The sequence below is a fragment of the Synchiropus splendidus genome, chromosome 11, assembly GCF_027744825.2.
Source record: "Synchiropus splendidus isolate RoL2022-P1 chromosome 11, RoL_Sspl_1.0, whole genome shotgun sequence".
Classification (NCBI taxonomy): Eukaryota; Metazoa; Chordata; class Actinopteri; order Syngnathiformes; family Callionymidae; genus Synchiropus; species Synchiropus splendidus.
Genome location: NC_071344.1, coordinates 19,343,684 through 19,356,739, shown reverse-complemented (window position 1 = coordinate 19,356,739; position 13,056 = coordinate 19,343,684).

The window sequence follows — 13,056 nt, the reverse complement described above, 5'->3', positions numbered from 1 at the left end:
CTCTATATCTGCCAGTCCAGCAGGAATTCATGCTGATTCACTTTCATGCGCCTGTCTGTGCATGTGTGTGTGTGTGTACCTGATTTAGCTATACTTGTGGGGACACAAGGTTAAGCTTCAATTTGAGAATTAAAACTTCAAAATAACTGGGTTCCAGTTTGGTTCGGAGTCCTGGTTCAGGTGAGCCATGTGTTTTGGATGGTTAGCTTTAGAGGGAGAGGCTGGGGAAATGAGAGGTCCCCACAAGGACAGAGAGACGACGTGTATGTGTGTGAGTGAGAGCGAGCGTGTTTGCGTTGTAGCACCATCAGAGGTCTATTTTTATCAGGACTTGGCAGAGCCAGTGAGCTCCACGCTCAGGACAATCATCGAAGTCCTCCAGTGTTTCTGCTCACTGAGAGTGAAACAAACTCATTTAGACTGAAGAGCTTCTGACCTCCATCACACTCTCGACCTCCACGCCTGTCGCTCTCCAGTCACGTGGATGGCGGAGATGGAGATCAAAGATGCTGCATGTAAAGTCAACGCGCCACCTGGTGCTAGACCTCAGTCTGGCTTCCTGTTACCTTGTGTTCCTGATGCTGGAGCCCAGAGGAGAGAGAGCCCTTCCTGTGACTCCATCTTCCACAGCTACTGCAAGAACAGTGACCTTTAAAAGCTCAAGACCCCCCGCCCCACAAGTGTCACATGACCCCCCCACGCCAGAGTGGGAGTGCGTAGTGAACAGCCGACATCCACCCGGCCATAAACTTCATCGACATTCAAGCCGGGTGCAGAACATTGCTCCTTCACGCTCGCACCGCAGTGCTCCCTGGAGGTCGACTTCTGGACCAGCGGGAGGAGAAGCTCTCTTCAGGTCCAACAGGCGTGAAACTGGCGAGCTCCTTAATCTGAAGGCAGAACCTTCAGCAGACTGAAGGAGCTTCAGAGGTTCCTGTGTGATGGACGTTCGCTCGCTACGTCAGATGAAACAGAAGCTCAGATGAAACGTGGCGCAGCTGAATAGTAGCGAGGTGTTGCCCGTCACGCCACGTCTCCCCCGGGCTGCTGGTTCTGGAATCTCTCTGGAAGCTCACTTCACTCAGATACATGCAGATCAAACACCGCATTGATCCCTCTCACTCTCACTCTCACTCTCTCTCTCTCTCTCTCTCTCTCTCTCTCTCTCACACACACACACACAGTGAATTATGAAAGTTAATTATGAGCTCCGATTTGTCAGCGAAACTTGCTTGTGAAAAATAACCAAACTGAAGCATTTTCGCACCAGAGAGACACAGCATTCGAGAGCCGTGGTGTGATGTTTGTATGTGTATGTGAGCATGTCTGCGTGTGTGTCTGCCAGTGGGGTCCGAGACAGTTTGCATCGTCCCCTCCGAGGGTTCCACAGAAAGAAGGATTGGGACGGCGAGAGGGAGTCGATCAAAAGACATGCTGGCAGGTCTGAGGTTCCTCCGCTGGTCTGAATTTAGCCCGTTCTCTGTCAGTTGTTGCCAGGCACTGGCCCCCACTTTTCTGGGGTCGTCTCTGTGCTGAGGTTCTTCCTCTCCGGTCCACATCGTGTGTTTGCTGCCCTCCGTGTCTGTCTCTCAACTATGGAGCAGAAAATCCTGATGGTCAAAGGTCAGGGTCACCTGTAAGAGTCAACAAGCCCAGCGTGAGAGAGGTCAAAGGTCAGGTGACGCACGTTAGACTCCATTCTGTTCACACAATGGCATAATATAGTGCGGACCATGCGGTGTGTTGAGTAGGATGAGTGGGTACAGTGGGGAGCAGGGAGACGTACGGAAGTTCCTTCACTGAATCATATTGTGACTGAAACGCACCGCTGTTTGACGGACTTTAAATAGCAGTTGACAGGTTGAATCAATGGAGCGCCATCACTAAGCCCAACCTCCATCCACTTTTTAGGTGGTGCGCTTCAATGTGCTTCAACTGAAAACCCAACGCCTCCTAATGCCTTTGTCAAATGTCCACTTTCATGACGTCCACGTACCACATGGGAGTGAGGTTTGCGGACTGTCGTGCCAGTACAAAGACACTCTGATCGGGTCCAACTCAAATATAGAACCCGGAGGACAAAAAGGAGCTTCTGCTGAAAATGGCATTATCCGACCGGGTGAAGAGCGCCTGAATGGCTGCAGGTCTTCTCTGCCGGGTCGGAGGTCTGGTCCGTCAGATTAGTATCTGGACCCGCCCGTGGTCCGAGCCACTCACACCGCCGCCAGAACCTCCTCCGGGCCCTCACAGTCCAGGTACCAGCGTGTGTGATGAGAAGCAGCCGTCACTCAGCCTGCAGCGTCACCATGATGAAGACATCCATTATTTACCAGCCGGGAAAATAACGGAGGAGAAAAAAACAAAATCAATTATTTGAATGAGAATTATGCCGTGGCTGCGAGGAATGTTAATGAGCTGTGGCGGGGGGGCTGAGTGAGGGTGCGGGGTGCGAGGGGTGTGGTGTTGGACTTGGACTTGTCATTGAACTTCAACTTTTCTATTTATTTCAAGGATCCTTGTCCACCTTTATGGAGCTTCACTTCGGAGTTCAACTGTGTTGTGTTGAGCCCATGGTGGCGTCTAGCATCGTGTCGAACCCATGGTTTGGTCCAGGATTGCGTGTCCACCGTGGTGTCCACGACTGCGTCCCCCCGGTGCCTGCAGGAGTCTCTGGGAGCTGAAAAGGTCTCCAGCTGCTAAATTATTCATGTGTGGTTGAATAATCAGTTTCCAGCTGATGAACCGGTTGAATAATTCAGGAGTCACTGATTGGACCTGGAGCAGCGCCGGGCCAAGTGGGAGACCCAGAAGTCGGATCCCCGCAGGTCCCTTGTCCCCAACGCCTCCACCTCCTGCTCCTCCAACTCACTGGGTTTCTTGCAGCTCTCACCTGTGTGATGTCATCAGTGCAGAGCTGGGACCAGGTGAGTTGTGTAGTGGTTCAAATCCCTCTCTGCTCCTGACAGAGAGGGAGGAGGTGAAAAAGAGCATTCACTGAATTTCCTGACGTCACAAAACACATTTGTTCTACTCCATCAAGCAGCCGATGTGCCGTCTTCCAGCTGTGCTTTTCAGATGACCTGATACTGGACCTGGTCTGGGCCTTGGTCTACTTGTGAAAAAATGTGTCCGTTTTATCTATTTGCCTCACTTTTGTTGACACGTCAATATGTGTGTGTGTCTGTGTGAGTGTGTGTGCGACTAGCTTAGCAGCGTCAGCAAACACAGGCTGAGTCAACAGGATGATGGACATGAGCTGCTGCTGCTGTTGAGTAAACAGGAGTTTCCAGGGTGAAACTGGACATCACTTTTCCTCAGGTTTTTTTTCGCCCTGGCTTTTGAACTTCAGTGTCTTTGTCGTAGAAGCAGGTGAGTCTTGTCCCCTGAAAACATATAAAAATAAAAAATGCATCCATTCTTCCAAAGTTGTGTCACAGGTGCAGCAGCCAGGGCGGGGTGCACTGCAGGGGAACATGTCCTCCACGATCGTCCTGAAAGAAACATACACAGAAGAGGATCCTGGGAACATTAAAGAAAACACGACCACAACAACATGAGCGTGCACAAGAGAGAGGGGGGGAGAGTGGGAGAGAGAGAGCAAGGAACAACGATGGAGACGGAGAACAAAGTGTGTTAAAACCACCGGCAGGAAAAAGATGAATAAAGGTGAATGTGAATAAAGAGAGGTGACGATACCTTGGAGGAGGAGAGGAGAGAAAGAGAAGACCAAACAATGAAACCTTTGAACTGAAAATGATGAAGAAGGCAGACAGAGAAGACAGAAGGGGAGAAAAGAATGGATGAGTTGTCTTTAGAAACCAAAGGAGAAAGGAATCAACATCAGGAAGAAGGAAGTACACATTTTTATTACATTTGTACAAGAGTTGTAAGAGTTAAAGAGCAGATTACTTTGTTAGTCGACCTTGAACGACAGTTGCTCCTGAAGAGGATCAATGAGTGTGGGTTTAAGCATATCTATCCTGGTGAGAACCAAGTTTGGGGAATACACCTCCTTGTAGGGCCTTATGCCTTTGTAGCGCCCTTTTTGAAGTTAAGGCTCAATTTGAGGGTTAAAACTTCAAAATGTCTGGGTCAATATAGCGTGGTTTCAGTTTGGTTCAGAGTCCTGGTTCAGGTGAGCCATGTGCTTTGGATGGTTATATTCACGGGGAGAGGCTGGGGAAAGGGTAATGGCTATGAGAGATCCCCACGAAGACATCAATACAAACATGTGTGTCTGTGTGTGTGTGTGTGTGTGCGATGGACAGAGGTTGAGTGTGGAACAACAGCAACAAGAGTAATTGCATTAGTAGTGAGGAGGCAGTGGAGCAAGTTCATGTGTGAATCAAGCGTGAAAGGCATATGGACTCTCTCACACACACACCTTTTGTTCACCTTTATGTCGGTCCATAAATTGTCATCACTGGAAACAGGAAGTGACATCACCAACGGCAGTTCTCAGCTGGTGATCTGGGTGTAGACACAGTATTTGTCCTCCATCATTTTGCCATGATAACAAGATCATCTTTAAATGCCACTCTCAAGTGGAGCGTCACTCTTGATGACATCACAATGTCAGGACTCATGGCACTAAAGAGACTTCCAGACGACAGTCTGCCGCAGGACTCCAACCCACCGGAGTCGTTTGGGAGGAAACTCAGACGTGAAAGTTGGTCTTCATCTTCAGCCTCCAGTCGGGAGCCCCCCTGCCCCTAGGGCGGCCTCAGTCCAGTGGAGACATCTCCACCCGGCCGAGAAAGTAGGTCAGCGGCCTGGAGCAGAGATGCAGTCCAGCATCTCCGAGTCTGGCCAGAGTGCACTTCATTGCAGCGCCTGCAGGGGTCTGGGGGAGACCGGAGCCTCCACCCCCTTCCTCAGACCCCCAGTTTCCAAGACATGAAACGCATGAGGGTTCTGCTCATGAGGAAGTGGCTCAGTGCCGGCAGCCGCGGGTTTTCTGGAGCACGGAGCAGATCGTGGTCCATTGATCTGATGCGAAGCAGCAGCCGGTTCCTCGCTCAGATGTGCTCGCCATTCCGGGTCTCGCCATCGCCTCCCTGAGGCCCGGAGACCGTCCCTCCTCGGGGGCGGATTCTCAATAATCCAGTGACTCTCGATGATTTGACGGGTGACTGATAATCGGCGTCGGACTCGCGCCGGCGTGCCCGCTCCTGTCTGACTACCGTGGTGGAGCTTCACTAAACTTGTGTGACACCAATTATTGAGAGTGGAGAAGATGAGCGCGGCAGCCGACAGCTAGTTCCAGTCCCGAATATTAAATCTTCATTTGTCTCCTCTTGTTAGCGCCACTCGCTGGTCTTATGTTCGTGCACTCGAACTCTTCGAGCTGAAGTTTGGTTGTGTTGACTTTGATCACATTTGATCAAAAGTAAGACCCGTCAGATTCACAAGTATATAAATGCTAATGCTAGTTAGCCCACGCCGTATAACTCTGCTCATGCTATTCAGCTCATGACGGTTTACTAGCTCATGCTGATGCTATTCAGCTTTTTAGCTCAAGCTCATGTTAATGCTAGTGCTAGTCCCTTCATTCCATCACACCACATCATGTGGGGAGTTGCCAGCGTCTCCCACCTCCAGCTCAGGAACCCCTCCTTCCCGACCAGAACTGTGGCTCTGTCCTCTGCCCACCTTCGCAGGTCTTCCAGGAGCACAGGAAAGTTTGTGCATCGCAGCGTCGGCCGCTCATCACTCTGCTTCTGCGTCTGGCCGACAGTGGACGTGTTGACGGCGAGCAGATGGCGGCGTCTGTTTTCATTTCGTTTGAGAAAAGGTTAAACAGCATCAACGGAAATAGACCCTCGCCATCTGCTCGCCGCCGCCTCGCTCTGTAAACACACGCGACATGCCGGCTGAAGGATCCGGAAACATTCTACAACTAATTAGGCCGAGAATAAGAAAGCGGCGAGCTCACGGGAAGTGGAGGTGACAGATGAGCGGCTCCCCTCTGCAGAACTCTGGCTCCGTGTGTGGAACACCGACTCCGCCGCTCCTCCGAGATGCTGGAACCTTGTGGGATCTGGACCACATCTAGTGCGACCGTCACCATCAACCGCATCTGCGTCAACCTATGAGTTTCCACAGACTTTCAGAGCTTCAAATAGGAGATGTGTGTGTCCAACAGATGGTTCCCTGTCTTGTGGAATCCCACACGTCCAAGTGAGTTCCTGTGAATGTTGAACAGGAAGTGAGTCGGACTCGTGTAATTGCAGTAGAGACAGTCCACTCCCTTCCACTCCGGATCCTCTCATGACCTCGATGATCTTTGGTCCAGCCATGTGGGCACCCTCCCCGTCGCCCCCCGGTGGTGACGGCTCTGCTCCCGCCGTGTCGCTGGCACACCAGAAGCGGAACAAATTGCAGTTTTAATGGGATTATTTCCCACAAAAGGCTCGTGGCACTTCCTGCGCGGCGTGAGATTGGACTGTCATGTGGATCCACGCGGTGACAAGCTCCGTCCATGGAGCGCCGTGCAGCTGCTGAGCGATGCGAGCGCCAGGCCGTCTCCACGCGGACGGCAACAGTCAGCGAAGAGTGGGTTGATGAGTAAATAAGAGAAGGTTCTGTGTCGGCCCGGCAGCGTGTCTAAGCCCGTTAATCTCTTAATAAGATTATAAAAGTGAAAATGTGTCGGCGCTCCATTACACGTGTCGTCACGTCAGCGCGTCGCCCCCGAATCTGCCCCCGACCAACTTCCTCATTCACTTCCTGCCAACAACAGTTTCAGACTTTGGCTCCTGAATTCATCCACCTCCGAGGATTTACTGCGCTCTCCCTTTGTCTCCAGCAGCAGGCCTCCAGTGTGTGTGTGAGAGGGAGAGTGCTACCCCACCTCGCCACAGACACACACAAGCTCAAAAAAACAATCACACATTGGCATAAGCTCACAGTGTCACACAGCCGTCAGTCCAACACGCACACACACACACACCCAGTCAGACAAAAGGTCCACAAAAGTTTTTTAAAACAGTGAGAGAGATGCTTTTGACTGGAAACAAAACTCTTACTGACAAAAGTGAAACAGAAGATCAGATGTAATTCACTTGGGAGAGAGAGACCACGAACACATGGGTGGATTGATGGGAACGGATGCTCTCACCCTCCTTCAGATCTCAGGGCGCCGAGCGCTTCTGGAAATGAGGAACAACTCCAACTAAAATCACATGTATGTTCCTCAGAAATCATCTCCGCCGTGTTGGCAGCTCGTCCCCCGGGACGTTTCCTCCTCGCCCCCCCCACTTCGCCCTCGCCCCGCGGCTGTAATGGAAACACTGAATATTGATGCAGCTATTATTCAAGGACATGTGGACACCAGTTTGTGGAATTGCTCTTTCTTTTGATGTGCTTGATAGAGTTGCGGCCCTGCGAGCGCCGCCGCAGCCCCGGAGACGTGCGAGCGCCGCTGCTGCATTTCAAATGATTGCTTTCTTCTGTTTAGATATAAATATATATATTTAGCAGCGGCAGCGTGTGTGTGCTGTTTACACGCCGGGTCGGGTCCTTCAGCGTCGACCCGTAAATTGCCTGAGAGGAAGTGATTCCCTGCGCTGAGTTGACGCCTTAATAACTTTTATAATGAATTTTCAAAACAGGAGAAGAGAGCAGCCACAAATGTCAGTGTTTTAAAGAATGGAATTTTTCCTGCCTCACCATGGGGGAGTCAGAGGTGATCCAAGAGGAGGGCTCATCTCTTCACACCGGAACAGGACCTGGCTCACTGTGAGGAGGAGACCCGTGGGACCGTGTCACCAGTCTGACAGTGATCATAGCAAAAGTTCCCTCTGCCCTCTGACCTCTCGCAGGTTCCTCTCCAATGATCATTTCACACCTCCACAGGACCTCACAGAGCTCCAGGTTCAGGAGCCAGAGTGGAGGAGAGATCACGTTTCAGCCATCAGTACATGTTGCAGAAATGATCAGAGGAGCAGAAGAATGAAGACGAACTCCACTCCGGTGTCGAGAAGTGTCGGCAGAAGTGTGATGAAGAGAAGCGGCTGGGATGAGAAAAGGCAAGACGTTCCAGCGAGCAAAGATGGTGCCACTGAGGATGAACAACTTGAACCCCCAGTTATGTGTGAGCTAAGTGAACATAGTGAAATGAAGATGTCCACATACACTACATTGTCAGGAGACACCAAAGAATCTGGGTCAAAACGAAGAAATGATACATAAAACAAGCAGATAATATGACAATAAAGAATATATTTGTTGCTAGAAAAACTCAACTAAAGCTATTTTAAAATCCCGGATGCGCAAACATCACAATACTACTATTTCATCGAGACCCACGAAAGAATCTGGGTCAAAATGAAAAAAACTAAGGGTCATATACATAAACTGAGCGGACAGCATGCAAATAAAGAGTCGACATTTGTCACTAGAAATGTGATCAAAACTCAACAAACGCTTTTAATTGCTTTAAAATCCCGCAATTTAGAGCAAAAATAGAATGCATGTCTGCCGTGTTCTGACAGGAGAGAAACCTGACGGTCACGTGACCCAAGGCATGCCCTTCAGAAAGCTATTGAGAAATAAAACGTACCTAGGTGAAGGTTTTTGAGGCCGTCAAATGGCTACGTGAGACTGGTCTGGACTCGTCCAGGTTTTACAGGGCACCAGACTCCCGAGCCTGGAGTCCAGCCTCCTGGCGGCCCAGCTCGGGGGTATGATTGAAGCTGGACCTCCAGCCCCCCACCTTTAATGGGACGTGACACTGGAGCCGGTCCAGTTCCTGAGTTCTATTATTCCCCCATCAGTCTGGGAGGGCGGCGTGTTTGCAGAGTTCGATCATCATAAACCATGTCACGATAAACACGCCGGCGCATTCACTTTGCAAATGAAGCGAGCGCGGCGGCGCTGCCTCCGTGCTAATGTTTGCCCGGCTGATTGATGACACGCTGATCTGCAGACTCTCATCAGCGGCGAGATGAGGAGCTTCACATTCTGACCGCAGCAAATAAAGTAAATAAAGCAGAGCCGAGCTGTCAGCGTGGAGCGATAGCATCGTTCAATAAGCCGCGGGAGGAGACGCTCTCCTCAAACCAAAGAGGAGTGACACGCTGCCGCGAGAGCGACGGATGATGCCTCAGAGTGAAGCAGCTGTTTTCTCTCGCTCTCTCTCTCCGACAACATGAATCAATCGTCGCTGATGAGTTCATCCAGACGAGACGCTTCTTAAATCATTTAGACCGACCAAGATAAGTTCCCTCAGGTTCGACTGTCTGAAGCAGGAGGTGGCAGAGACTCCTATGGTGGACGACACCACTCCTGCAACACAACAAAGATGGCTGAGAGACGGTGCAGCGTTCAGGTATTGAGAGAGCTACTCGGTTCTGCCTTGTTCTGCTGCGTTGTTTCTCCCACATGGTTTGCCCCGTTTCATTTTGTTTACACCAGAGTGTGTTTTTGTTCGCTTCTCTCATGTTCATACTCTTCTGGACTCAGCCCCTCTCAACAGGTGAAGTGATGAAGGTTCCACAGTCACCGTAGTGGAATGAACGAGTCGGAAAACAGAGAGAGAGCAAGAAGCTCAAGGACCTCTCATACTGAAGAGAAGGAAGTGATGCAGGCAGAAGAACCTCAAGAGCTCCTCCTGTTCATTGCAAAAAAGGGTCCTGCAAATGTAAGATCTTAACACTAATATCAAGCATAACAGTGCTTGATTTTAGTGAAATGATCAGTCCATGCATTGAGATATTAAGTCGTCTGGAACCGACCCAGCTCAGGACAAGAAATAAGAATTCTATGGTGAATACGTGTAACCTAGAAATAAGCAATGTATGCTGAATTCTAAATAATACTTCAAATTAGCCTGAAACTGAGATGTTGAAATTAGATTGAACTTTTACTTAATATGAGCCTCTGTATCACGAGTTAGAAACAAGAACAAGGAAAAACAAGGAAACGTCTGGATATTAGTTTAGGTAAAATAAAACAAAACTGAAGCAAATATTTTTGGAAAAAAAAACAAGACAAAAGCAGTGGAGTTCTGTTATCTGGCTTATTATATTAGACACATTTCCACACTTGTTACATTCTGTGATAGAACACAGGTCCTCTCCACACATATCCTACTAACTTACTGTGCGGTGCTCACTGTATTTGTATGAAAGGGAAACATGAACACTCTACACAAACATCCCACATAACAACAAGACAGATAATTCACACCATCACACAACAAACATCCTAACTCTCTGTTTTTACACCTCAACCCTGCGCCCATAATCCTCTGCTCCAGAGGCAGCCTGGATTGCTACTAAACACTATATTGAAGCATAAAACATCTGTTTTTTTAGAAGGTGCGTTGCTGATGAGTTGTGAAACGGCTGTCTCAACATGCTTGGAATTAAGAACAATCATAAATAAAATGTAACGTCAAATATCATATTTACCTCATTTTAAGATTTCCTGTCTATTATAGACAAGAAAACACTAGTTTCTGCTTGAGATAAGATTTTTGTGAAAAGTGGAAAACCATGCCTTAAGTAAGATAAATAATCTATCTCACTGAGTTTCTTTTATCTTGTTAAGAACCAGATCACTTGCAGTGTTGACCCCGTTTCTGCTGCTCCTCCCACCAGGTGGACTAAGCAGTGACACAGCAATCAGTGAGCTTTTTGTGCCTTGCTTCATGGCCAAGAATCAAGGGCCTCAGAAGTTCGGGGTTCTGCTGATGCATCATTGAGCGCAGGAACATCAAACCTCAAACACAATATGGAATCAAGTCAACGAAGATCCATACAAGGTTTTGTGTTCTGCACCCGGAGCTGCTTCAGACTTTCACATTCTGCATCTGGCTTGTGTGTGTGTGTGTGTGTGTGTGTGTGTGTCGGCCCTGCAGGTGGAGAAGCAGCTCGCTCATAAAGGCGCCATCAGCATTACATGAAGTGTGTTTGGGATTTTTCAAACTTGTGTTTCTGTTTCACCTCCAGCCTCAACCAGCCGCTCACAAATTATTCATGTGGTGTCAACGTCAAGGAGCTGCAGCAGCGTCTGCCTGCGGGGACAGCGTGTGTGCGAGCGAGCCAGCGTGTGTGTGTGTGATACGCTGGCTGCTGAATTGTGAGCCAGTGTGTGTTATGCAAGCATGTGTATATGTGTGTAGTAATTCCCTCTCCAAATCAAAGTCCCTGACAGCTGCCTTAATGCCGGCTGCCTCTCAGGTGATGAAGGGCCCCGATGCTCGTCGCAGCGGATACCTCCATCACCCCGTCACCCCGGTCCTCGCCCCCCCCTCCCTGTTGACGGAGAATCAATCACGGCATGCGCTCGTCGCTCTGTATCCCGACACCCGCATGTATAATTAAAGTTTATTCCGGGAGACCTCCGGCTTGGCTCCCGATTCCGCCGGCGTGCCGAGCACGGACCGGCCCGGCGTGGAACCCTCATCCATATTTCATCATCGGCGAACAAACACGCCTGGTCGTCACACATGTGAGGTGAGGATGTGACCTCCTGACCTGGCGGGATTGAACTCCGAATCTGAAGTCGGAATGAAAAATGAGTTTGTGTGACTTCCTGTTCAACTGAGGGTCACTTTTACCCGAATGTTGTCGCTTCCTGTGGTGTTCTTGTGTCGCTAGTCACAGGGCTGTAGCAGAAACCTGGACCAGATCTAACTCCTCCAACTTCTTCTGAAGCTAAGATAATTCTGGCAAGTGTGAGGTTGGATTTCGGCGTGACCTGTGCTGGACTCTGGTGTGGAGGTTTGCGGGTGTGTGTGGTGGGACACCCCACAGGAGGGAAGCTTGAGCGCCACATGCCGCCTGTTGGAATCTGTGTGTCTTGGTTCTGCTGGTCAGACTGCTGCTGACACACTGAACTGCTACGTGTCTGTGTGGGACCTGTGGGACAGTTTGACCCAGGCCACCGAGTCCTCGAGCCCTGCCGGCTGTGGTCAGTGCGAGGGCAGGCGTCACCATGCTCCTCCATGTAACTTCAGGCTGTGTGTCTTGGAAACAGTTGTTTGCAGGATTTCAAACAGCCCAGGTATCTTTGCGAGTCGATTGCATCAGGCGAGCTCCTCAGCCTCACGGCGCCGACTGTCACCTCCACTTCTGCACCGCGCAGCAGATAAAAGCCTCGCACGCGCTTGTACACGACGGCGCCGCAGCGCTCACACTCGGCACCGGCTGATGGATTCAAGCCCCAGTGATCCAGAGATGGCAGGTCCTGAAGGTCACGTGACTCGGGTGGGACGGCGAGTCGTCTTGGAACAGAGGATGAAGAGATGGAGCAATGAATGGATCAGAATAGAATGATGAATCTTTGATTCAATGAATGCAGGAGTGGCTAGAAAAGAAATTGGTGAATGGGTGCAGAGAGACGGGATGAATGGATGATGGGGAAGAGAAAACAAGTTGGACGGGCTGAGAGTGGTGAAGGAATGACTCATGAAGGCATGAAAATGATGGCGGAGGGAGGTGAGAATGAAAAACTGCTGGATAGAGTGAATGGAGAAACAGTAGTGAAGGATGAGGGACGTGAAGTGCACTTTTTGTCTTGGACAGTGAATGTGAAAAAGGCAAAGGATTATAGACAGTTGTGAATGACTGTGATTCCCTCCTGCTGAACTCCACGATGAAAATCAGCAGTTTGTTGTTGGGGTCGCTGCAGGTCGCTGTCTTCGTCTTCATTGCAGATAGTTCATCTTTGAAGTTCCACTGAGCTCCTCAGCTCCAACAAAGGCAGGATTAACCGACTGGGCCTCACCCGAACTCTGGTTCCCTACACACTCGGACACACGGGTGAAGGGTGACGGCGGAAACACGCGTCTGTGTTCACATGGCAAACGTCCATCACCGTCCAGACCCAGAGATGCGGCGCCTGCAGAGGTTCACTTAATGAACCTGCGACTCAATCAATGATGGTTAGCTACAATTAACAAAGACTCGTCAGCGAGGTGAAACTTCAGCAGAAATGGTGTCAGATGTGAGCGGCATGACGGACGGCCGCTTCATGGAGCACTTTCTTCATTACGTCTGAGTGTTTCGGTGTCACCGCGCTGCTGTGGAGGCTGTAACTCTTGTGCGC